Source organism: Tupaia chinensis, unplaced genomic scaffold (genome assembly GCF_000334495.1).
Source record: "Tupaia chinensis unplaced genomic scaffold, TupChi_1.0 Scaffold138517_1, whole genome shotgun sequence".
NCBI classification, from domain to species: domain Eukaryota; kingdom Metazoa; phylum Chordata; class Mammalia; order Scandentia; family Tupaiidae; genus Tupaia; species Tupaia belangeri.
In genome coordinates this window covers 277,409-286,589 of record NW_006198412.1, presented here as the reverse complement: position 1 = coordinate 286,589, position 9,181 = coordinate 277,409, and positions in this window count along the sequence as shown.

Genomic DNA, 9,181 nt, shown 5'->3' with positions numbered 1-9,181 from the left:
CCCTCCCTCCCAGCACCCCCTCCCACCGGCCGCGCACACGTTCACCTCCACGCACACGCTCGCACTCGTTCACAGACGCCCGCGGCCCAGGAACACGCTCTTCGGGTACACGCATACATCATAAACATCGGGTTGACCCCCGCCCAGCGCCCCAACATACTTGCACGGTCGAGCTTTCACACGCATGTACACACATACACACACTCAAAGTCCCAGCCCTGTGGTCCTCACCAGAGCCCCAACCCACATATTCACATGGCTCAGGGGCTAACCTTCCCGCCACACGCATACACACACTTCAGGAAGGGATCCGGGGCCAGGCTGGACTCCCACGTTAGTCGACCGGGGTTGGGAGACCCAACCTGGGGACTTAAAACTCAGGCCAGCGTATGTGAGTGCCCAAAACCCCAAGAAGAGAATGGAGGAGAAGAGATTGACGCCTGGCCATCTGCCCTGGGGGGAGGAGGGGACTTTTCACTTTCCGTCTCTCTAGCGAGGGCAAGGGTCCTATAGCAAAAATCTCTCCAAAAAAAAAAAGGACCCATAAAAATCCGCATACCTCACACCTCAACCCCACACCAGCTAACACTTAGGCTCACATGCGGCCCTGGAAGTGACCCTACAAATGACAGGTACACTCACACCAGGACAGGCCACAGCAGCCAGCCTCCCCTTCCTCCTCCTCCTCTTAACAGTGCAGCCACTGCCCCCACCCCAATCTCCTAGAAACTGCAGGAAAAGCTCAGCTCTGCAGGCAGGTAGCCAAAGGCCCAGTGCGTTCCAACTAGGTCTGCTTCCCTCTCTGAGCCTTTGTCTGCCTGATGGAAGAATGGTGAGGATGCTAACGTAGGGCTCACAGGCTGGTGTTGAGGATTATGGAAAGTGGCCAATGCCCAGTAGGCACTGAACTGTTGGCAACTCTGTTCATGAATATGTGCTCTCTTGTTACTTAGTTGTTTTGTGTTGGTGGGGTGAGAGCAGCGCCAACCCAGCCAGGATCCAAAACTGCTTAGGTGGCAGAAGTTTGGAATTGAGGCAGTGTACAGTGAATTTGTATGGATTGTCTACAGTACTGTGGGCTGTTGGGGTGGGGAGATACAGGCCTAGCCGGAACTAGCCCTAGTCCAGAAACTAACCCCAAGAAGTCCTCATTCCCCTGACCACCTCTTCCTGGTCCACTCTAGCCGCCATTTTCCTCCCTCATATATCACACTGCCTCAGAGGTCATCCATATGTTCAATGCAACAGATTTTCACTGTCCCAGGCCCCCAACCCCTACCTGCAACTCCTCAGTGTGCTCCAGCTGGAGAGGCTGCTGACTCGAGCAGCCAGATCCCCACAGGTAAAGCCAGTTATCTGTCCCCCTGAATCAGGAACAGAAATGCAGAGCTCTATAAAAATGTGTCCCACTCATCCTGAAAATGCAGAACCTCTAAAATCCAAACAAGCTAGGGATTCCCAATGCTCGTTATGATGCTCCTGGACAGTCCCAATGTAATAGGTGGATCCTCACAAATTTTTGTGGAAGCTACTTCTATTTCACTTTAGGTTATTACGTCTGGCTACCTTACCATACGATGCTTTTGTAAGCTCTACTTAAAACAATAAGTTCACCTTTCAATGCCATTTACTGTTCATTTTATCCAGCAAGCCGAAATATTCAGGTTGAAAAGGGAGGCATTAGAGACCTTCCCAGGGACTGAGTGATGGTCTGTATGACCTGGAGGCCTGCCCTGGTTTGAGTTTCCTCTCATAAAGTGGCTCAGCCTCATTTGCTTTCTCCTAAAGGTGAGGAGCCTTCCAGCTTAGCCTTACCCAACCTTAAAGGTAATATTGTAGGTGCCATCTGACACTCTACTGTCTTTGTCTCACTAAGCCATTTGTTTCAAACTCGGTTGGGGAGTGGGATACTACCAGATGAATATTCCTCATCCGAAATGCTTGTTTTAGAGTTCAGATTTTTACGAATTTTGAAATATTTGCATATAAATATAAAATATCTTGGAGATGAGGATGGGACCCAAGTCTAAACAGATCATTCATTTACATCCCACATATACCTTATACACATAACCTGCAAGTAATTTTATACATTATTTTTGTATTTCACGTTTTGACACGTTGAGGTCAAGTGCATAATTTTCACTTGTAGCATCATGTCATTACTCAAAAAGGTTCAGATTTTGGAGCATTTTGTTCTTTTGCCTCTTTATTTATTTATTTATTTATTTTTGAGAGAGAGGTTTTTGTTATAGGGTACATGTGCTTGCCAGAAAGACAAAGAGGGACAGAGAGACAGAGAGACAGAAAACGAGAAATCAACCCCCAAGGGAGATGGCCACACCACAATCCCTTCTCCCTCATTCTCCTCTTGGGATTTTGGGCATGCATGCACACGCACCTGGCATGAGTTTAAGCCACCAGGTCTGGGACTCAAACCTCAGTCAACTACATGAGAGTCCAGCGACACAGCTATTTCACCAACTGCTGGTCCCCTTTTGCTTTTTTAAAAAGTTTATTCCATAGGGTCAGCAGGTGGTATAGTGGTTAAGGTGCTGGACTCCCACATGACTGACTATCATTTGAGTCCCAGAACTGGTGGCTTGAAAATCATGTGTGCATGTATGCTCAAAATTCCAGAAGGAGAGTGGAGGAGGAGGGATTGTGGTGTAGCCATTTCCCTAAGGGGGTTATTTCTCACTTTCCCTCTCACTCTCTCAAGCCAGTACACGCTCCTTATGGCAAAAACCATATATATATATATGGTTGGAGTCAGCAAGTGGCATGTTGATTGACTGTGGCTGACGACAGTTTGAATCCCGGACCTGGTGGCTTGAAACTCCCTATTGGTATATTTTACTGCGTTGAAACTCACTCTGGGTATATGTGCATGCATGCCCAAGATCCTGAGAGGAGAATGGAGGAGAAGGGATTGCAGCGTGGCCATCCCCCCTGGGGGGGGAGGGGAGTGATTTCTCGCTTTCTGTCTCTCTGTCTCTCTCTGTCTCTCTCTGTCTGTCTGGCAAGCGCACGCGCCCTATAGCAAAAACCTCTAAAAAAAAACAAAAAAGATGCTCAACCTATATGTGTTGGGAACTCTTAAGACTGAAGCATGTTTGTACACTTCACAAATTTGTGTATGTATTCCTCCCTCCATGCCTATTCTCACAGCTTTCCTAAATCTGAGAACGCTACTCACTAAAATTCTTTCTATCAGAATCCCACTCATGTGCCACCTGTTACATCAAGGCTTCCCCAGTTCTTCCAAGCAGAAAGCAGTCGCATTTCAATTCCCATAGCTCTCTGAGTTTTTATGTTCACCTTCTTACTTTGTATTGATCATTCACATGCTATCTCTTCAATAATGTTTATAAATATCATGTCTTATTTATCTTTTTTCTATCACAGATTTTTTTTTTTTTTTGGAGAGGTTTTCACTATAGGGCGCTGCAATCCCTTCTCCTCCATTCTCCTCTCGGGATCTTGGGCACACACGCACACGCGCCTGGCGTGAGTTTAAGCCACCGGGTCTGGGACACTAACCACGGTCGACTACGTGGGAGTCCAGCGACATAGCCATTACACTAACTGCAGGTTCCCTATCACAGATCTTTTCAGACAGTCCATTAAAAATCTTAGGGCCAGCAGTAGCATTGCAGAGCTAAGACAGTTCTCAGTGTTGCTGGACCATGTGCGAAGGTTCTGACATGGTCAGATGCTTCTGGACATCTCTCTGTAGACACTGGACTTTCGCGTGCATGCCTGTAATTTGGGTGGGCTGAGGATTGTGGATTGTGTCATGAACAACTTAGGGGTGCTCCACTCTCTCCCTTTCTACCTATCTTTCTCATAGAAGAAATAAATAAAACTACTTAGCAAGGGCCATGACTTGGTGGTTAAGGCACCTTGATCTCACCTGGTGAAACTGGTGATTTGAGTCCTGGACCTGACAGCTTGAAAAACACCCAGGCGTGTGTGTGCATGTGTGTGTGTGTGTGTGTGTGTGCCTGCCTCAGATCCCGAAAGGATGAAGAAATGAAGGAGAAGGGATTGTGGCATAACTATGCCCCATGGGGAGTACTTTCACCTCTCCCTCTCTCTGCCTCTCTCTGGCAAGCATACATACCCTCTAGCAAAAGAATTTAAAAAAAAAAAAGAATGAATGATTAATAATCTAACCAGAAAACAATCTAATTGAAAAATATGCAAATAAAGATAGTGAGCAACAAAAGCTAATATACAAAATGATAAATGTACTAAAGGCACAATTTTTAAGAAGTCACTTAACCAACTCCAAAAATTCTGAATATACCTCCAAAATAGCAATTAAGTGAGAAAAGGCCTCTGATGAATAAGGTAATTTGAGCGAAGTCCATGCTTGAAAGAAATAAACTTTGTGAAATAGGAGAATCTTTTGTAGCCTCATTTAGATACTATTTACACTTAGTTTACAAGCAACGTGTTTTGTTTTTTAAGAGACTTTTGTTATAGGGCTTATACGCTCACTGGAGACACAGAGAGATGGTGAGAAATCACCCCCCATCATTGTGGCCATGCCACAACCCCTTCTCCTCCATTCTCCTCTCAGGGTTTAGGGACATGCACATGCACCTGGCATGAGTTTCAAGCCACCCAGGTTCGAGACATGGTCGACCACATGGGAGTTCCGTGTTGTAACCACTATGTCACCTGCTGGCCCCCAAACAATTTGAATAGACTTTATTATCTGATTCCTAAGCCTACTATAGAGTCAGGAGGTGACTTCAGGGAGACTCCAGAGACTGCAAAGGATGGGAGGATGCTTAATTGCCAAGCTCATGCCCTTCCCTTTACCAGGTAGTCTTCCTGATGTACGAATAATAAGTAGTGAAGCACAGTGGTGGACTTAAGCTGTAAAAGGCTAGATGGATATTCTCTACTCTATTTATGAAGACAAGGAAGATGTAAATAAACAGAAGGGGACTTCACAAAGTTTAAGGAAAAAATGGAATTAAAATATAAGTTGAATTTGGTACCCCCCAAAAGATGGAAATCCATGCCTAATAGATACTTCCACGAACTTTTTGAATACCTTGCCTCATATTAGAAAGATTTGCATTTGGAATGTTGAAAACGTGAAAAAAATGCTGATTCTTTTTTTTTTTTTTTTTGGAGAGGTTTTCGCTATAGGGTGCGTGTGCTCGCCAGACAGACAGAGATAGACAAAGAGACAGAAAGCGAGAAATCACCCCCCAGGGGGGATGGTCACACCGCAATCCCTTCTCCTCCATTCTCCTCTCAGGATCTTGGGTACGCACACACACGTGCCCAGCATGAGTTTAAGGCACTGGGTCCGGGACGTGAACCGCGGTCGACTACGTGGGAGTCCAGCGATATAGCCATTACGCTAACTGCTGGTTCCCTAAAATGCTGACTCTTTAAAGGATCATTTTCCATAAACTCTAAATATGTTTAATATTGACCTATTGGTTAATAAATGCCATTGCTAAGCTGCTACCATCAGGATCATTGGTACCCAAGGAAAGAGTCGCACAGGCCAGAATGGTCAGGACAGCTTCCCAGAGAAGGGTCAGTTAGGCCCCACCTTGAGGAAGGAGAGAAGTGGAATAGACAGATGGAGGACAGTGGCTGGGAGAGTGCCTGGCCTATCCCAAGGGCTCAGTATGTCCATGTTAAATAAATGGGTCCACAGTATTTCTGTTAGGGCTGTGGTCAATGGAGTGGGGAGAGGAAAGCCTCAAATATACTCAAGGGCAGGAGCAGAGCAGTCAGGGAGCCAAGATAAAAGTTTATGCTGAGGGGAACCAGCAGTTAGCGTAATGGCTATGTCACTGGACTCCCACGTAGTCGACCGTGGTTCATGTCCCGGACCTGGTGGCTTAAACTCATGCCAGGCGCGTGTGCGTGTGTGCCCAAGATCCCAAGAGGAGAACAGAGGAGAAGAGATTGCGGCGTGACCATCCCCCCTGGGGGGTGATTTCTCACTTTCTGTCTCTCTGTCTCTCTCTGTCTGTGGAGCGCACACGCCCTATAGCGAAAACCTCTCAAAAAAAAAAAAAAAGTTTACGCTGAGATGCAGACCATTCAAAATGGGGAGTGGCTATAATTAGATGATAGGGAACCTTGAATCCACAGTAGTGTTTAAACTTCTTAGCCAGCAATGCAATAACGTATTCATTTATCCAAACACTGTGTACTTAGTACCTGCTGTCTACTCTGTGTCGGATGATGCGTTAGCTCCTAGAAATAGAAAGCTAGATAATGTTAGTACCCATTCATCGCGATACCTATTCCTTTAGCAGGTATCTACTGAGCACGTACTATGCACCAGTCATCATTCTAGGCTCTGGGAATAGCCTAACTTCTGTGCTTATATTCTCATGGGGGAAGGCGGACAAATGAGCAACACGTTTGTGCGTCAGATGCTGATGAGAGCTGAGGAGACAATGAAGCAGGAAAGGGGATGGGAGATGCGGGGCAAGTGTGTGTCAACACTGTCCTGGAGGAGCTCATGGAGGAGCTCAGAGGCTCCTGGGCGAGACCTCTAAGAACACAAAACCTTGCAGCCTGACATGGTAGTGCTGTGACAGAGCCCAGAGACAGGAGGGGGATGCCGTGGGACCACAGAGAGAAGGCCCAGTTCCGCTTGCAGCAGCGACATGGCGTCACCTGGCTGTAGCCCTGGCACCAGCACACAAAAGATGAGCATTTGGCAGAGAAAGAGGGAGGGAGCATTCTGGGCAAAGGCACAGAGGAGTGACGGAGCATGTGCAGGTCCAGGAAGGCACGTCTGAGGGCAGCAGAGAGCGAGGACAGCAGGATTCCCGAAGGCTGCTGTGGAGTCACAGGGCTGGAGGATAAGGGACTGAAATGCTTATGGCACTGGGGAGGACAAAGAGGGGGGCACAGTGTCCAGGCAGGGTGGCTCATTAGGGCATCTGCTGGTAGTCTGGCATAGGGAGGGCATGAAGGAAAAAGCAATAGCATGGGCAGGGCATAGGGTGGGGTGGGCATAGGATTGGTAGAGAGGAAAGAGGCCAGAGCTCAGATGGGCCATGTGTGGCAAGCATAGAAGTGTGAGTTTCTCCTAGCAGACAGTGGAGAGCGTTGAAGAGACTTTGTGGAGAGGAATAAGGAGAGCAGACCTTGACTGCAGTGTGCAGAATGGCTTGGTCAGAGGCAAAAATGAAGGCAGAGAAACCAAGTGGGTGGCTGGGGAGACACAGGGAGCCTGAAGTGAAGAGTGAGCTAACTCAATGCAGCCACCCCAGGCAAGCCTCAGTCACAAATGTGGAACCAGGAAGAGGACGAAGTTCAAGAAGAAAAGCTAAGTTCACTTTTAGGCCTGTGGAGTCTAAGGTACCTGTAGGATGTATGGGTGCAAAAGGAAAAGTGCCCCCGTTTGAGCATTTATTCTGTGTCAGGCACTGTGCTAAGTGGTTTCCATATCTTATGTATTCGCTGCAACCCACGGTGTAAGTGTTCCATCACGTACATCTCAGAGAAGGAAATTCAGGCACAGAAAGTTTAGATAACCTTCCTGAGATCACATAGCTGCCAGTTGATGTTGCTTTGAACCCGATGATTGGCTAACCACAGATTTCTTGTTTTTAACCCATGAACTATTCTGTCTTTAGGCAGTGTGGGTTTAGAACTCAGAGGAGAGAGGCTAGCTAACGCGCATGTGGTTTCCAGAGATTCCACGCAGCTGGCGATGCAGTGGATCCTAGAGCAAGAGAAACGCAGACCTTGGGAAGTGGAGAGAGAAGATAGGGGCAGGTGGGGGAAAGAATGGTGTCGCCTTTTTTCTGACATGGGAAACCCTTGAGCCTTTTTATAGACCAGAGAGAAACAAGGAGAAGGGGGTTCAGAGTTTAAGAAATCCTTTGTGGGGTATGGAGGATATGTGAGCAGGGACAGAGGGAAAGGGAAGAGCCTTACGCAAGCAGATACAGACAGGTGAGATGTCCAGGTTGGGGCAGAAGGTCAAGGGTATCTCTGTATTCTCTAAGAAGGAAGAGACAAGAAGCTCTCACAGAGCCACATTGGCCAGCATGGAAGCAGGCCAGGAAGAGCTGTATCTGGCAGCTTTTCAGGGCCCTTTGAGATTCTGATTACCACGGGAACGGAAGCTACAGGAAAATGTACATTCTCAATTTGGGGCACAGTTTGAATGCACTAAGACCCTGAGGCTTTTCTGTGGTCTGAGGATCTAGTGCTCCCTGTCTTTCCTTGTCTAAGAATTTGTCTTTGAAGAGCTGAGTTTAGGTGAGGATGGGATGTCTATGTGAGAACTTTCAAAAGCGATTGAAGTGGATTTTCTGTTAAATAGCTTTGCCTGGGGCCTGGGAGTGCTGTAGGCTGTGGACAGGAAATGAGGGTTCCCTTTAAAGCCACCGGCCCACAGAGGCCTGAAGCAGTCACTGGCTATGCCCTGACCTCACTGGGCCATCACCATGTCCAGCGGCTGTCACTATCTTGGGCGGGATGGGAGCATGACATCAGATGGAGATCTTAGTATCTCAGAAGCAGGACTTGGCCAAGCCTCTAGGCAACCCCTGCACTTCAGAAGCTTTGTTATCAGTGAAAAGGATATGAGCCAGCCAAGGGGCAGAGAGCCTGAGAAAGACACCAGCCAGTGTGCAAGGTCCTGGGGCTGCTAGAGGTTCCTGAAAAGACCCCACCAGCCCAGGCCGTGCAAAGGATCCCACTCAGCCAATCAATGGCAGAACTGGACTGTGTTCATATTATTTTCCGGGACCTGGACATTTCTTCTTCAATGCTGTTTTTAATCTGTGGGATCATCATCAGTAATTCATTAACTATTTATGAGAAACGCTTGACTAACACGTACATGCAGTGTTAAACTAATTATTTGGACTAATACCAGGTGGCATCTTTTCCCAAGAGTGAACCAGCCTCTGGTGCTGCTGGCCCGAGCTCAGACTCCTGGCTATAGAGGAGACGCAGATCTGGAAAGGCCTGGCTTCTGGCCACAGACCCATCCACTCTCCTGCTGTGTCACACATGGGCTCCATGGGAGTTTTGGAAGAGGAGGGCTACATCTGGACAGAGTAGGACCGCACTGTCACCCCATCCTAGCAATCAGGGTTTGTATTAAATGCCTTCTTAATCTCTGTATTTCTGAAGCTCTGATACCTGGGGCTTTGCAGACCTGGAG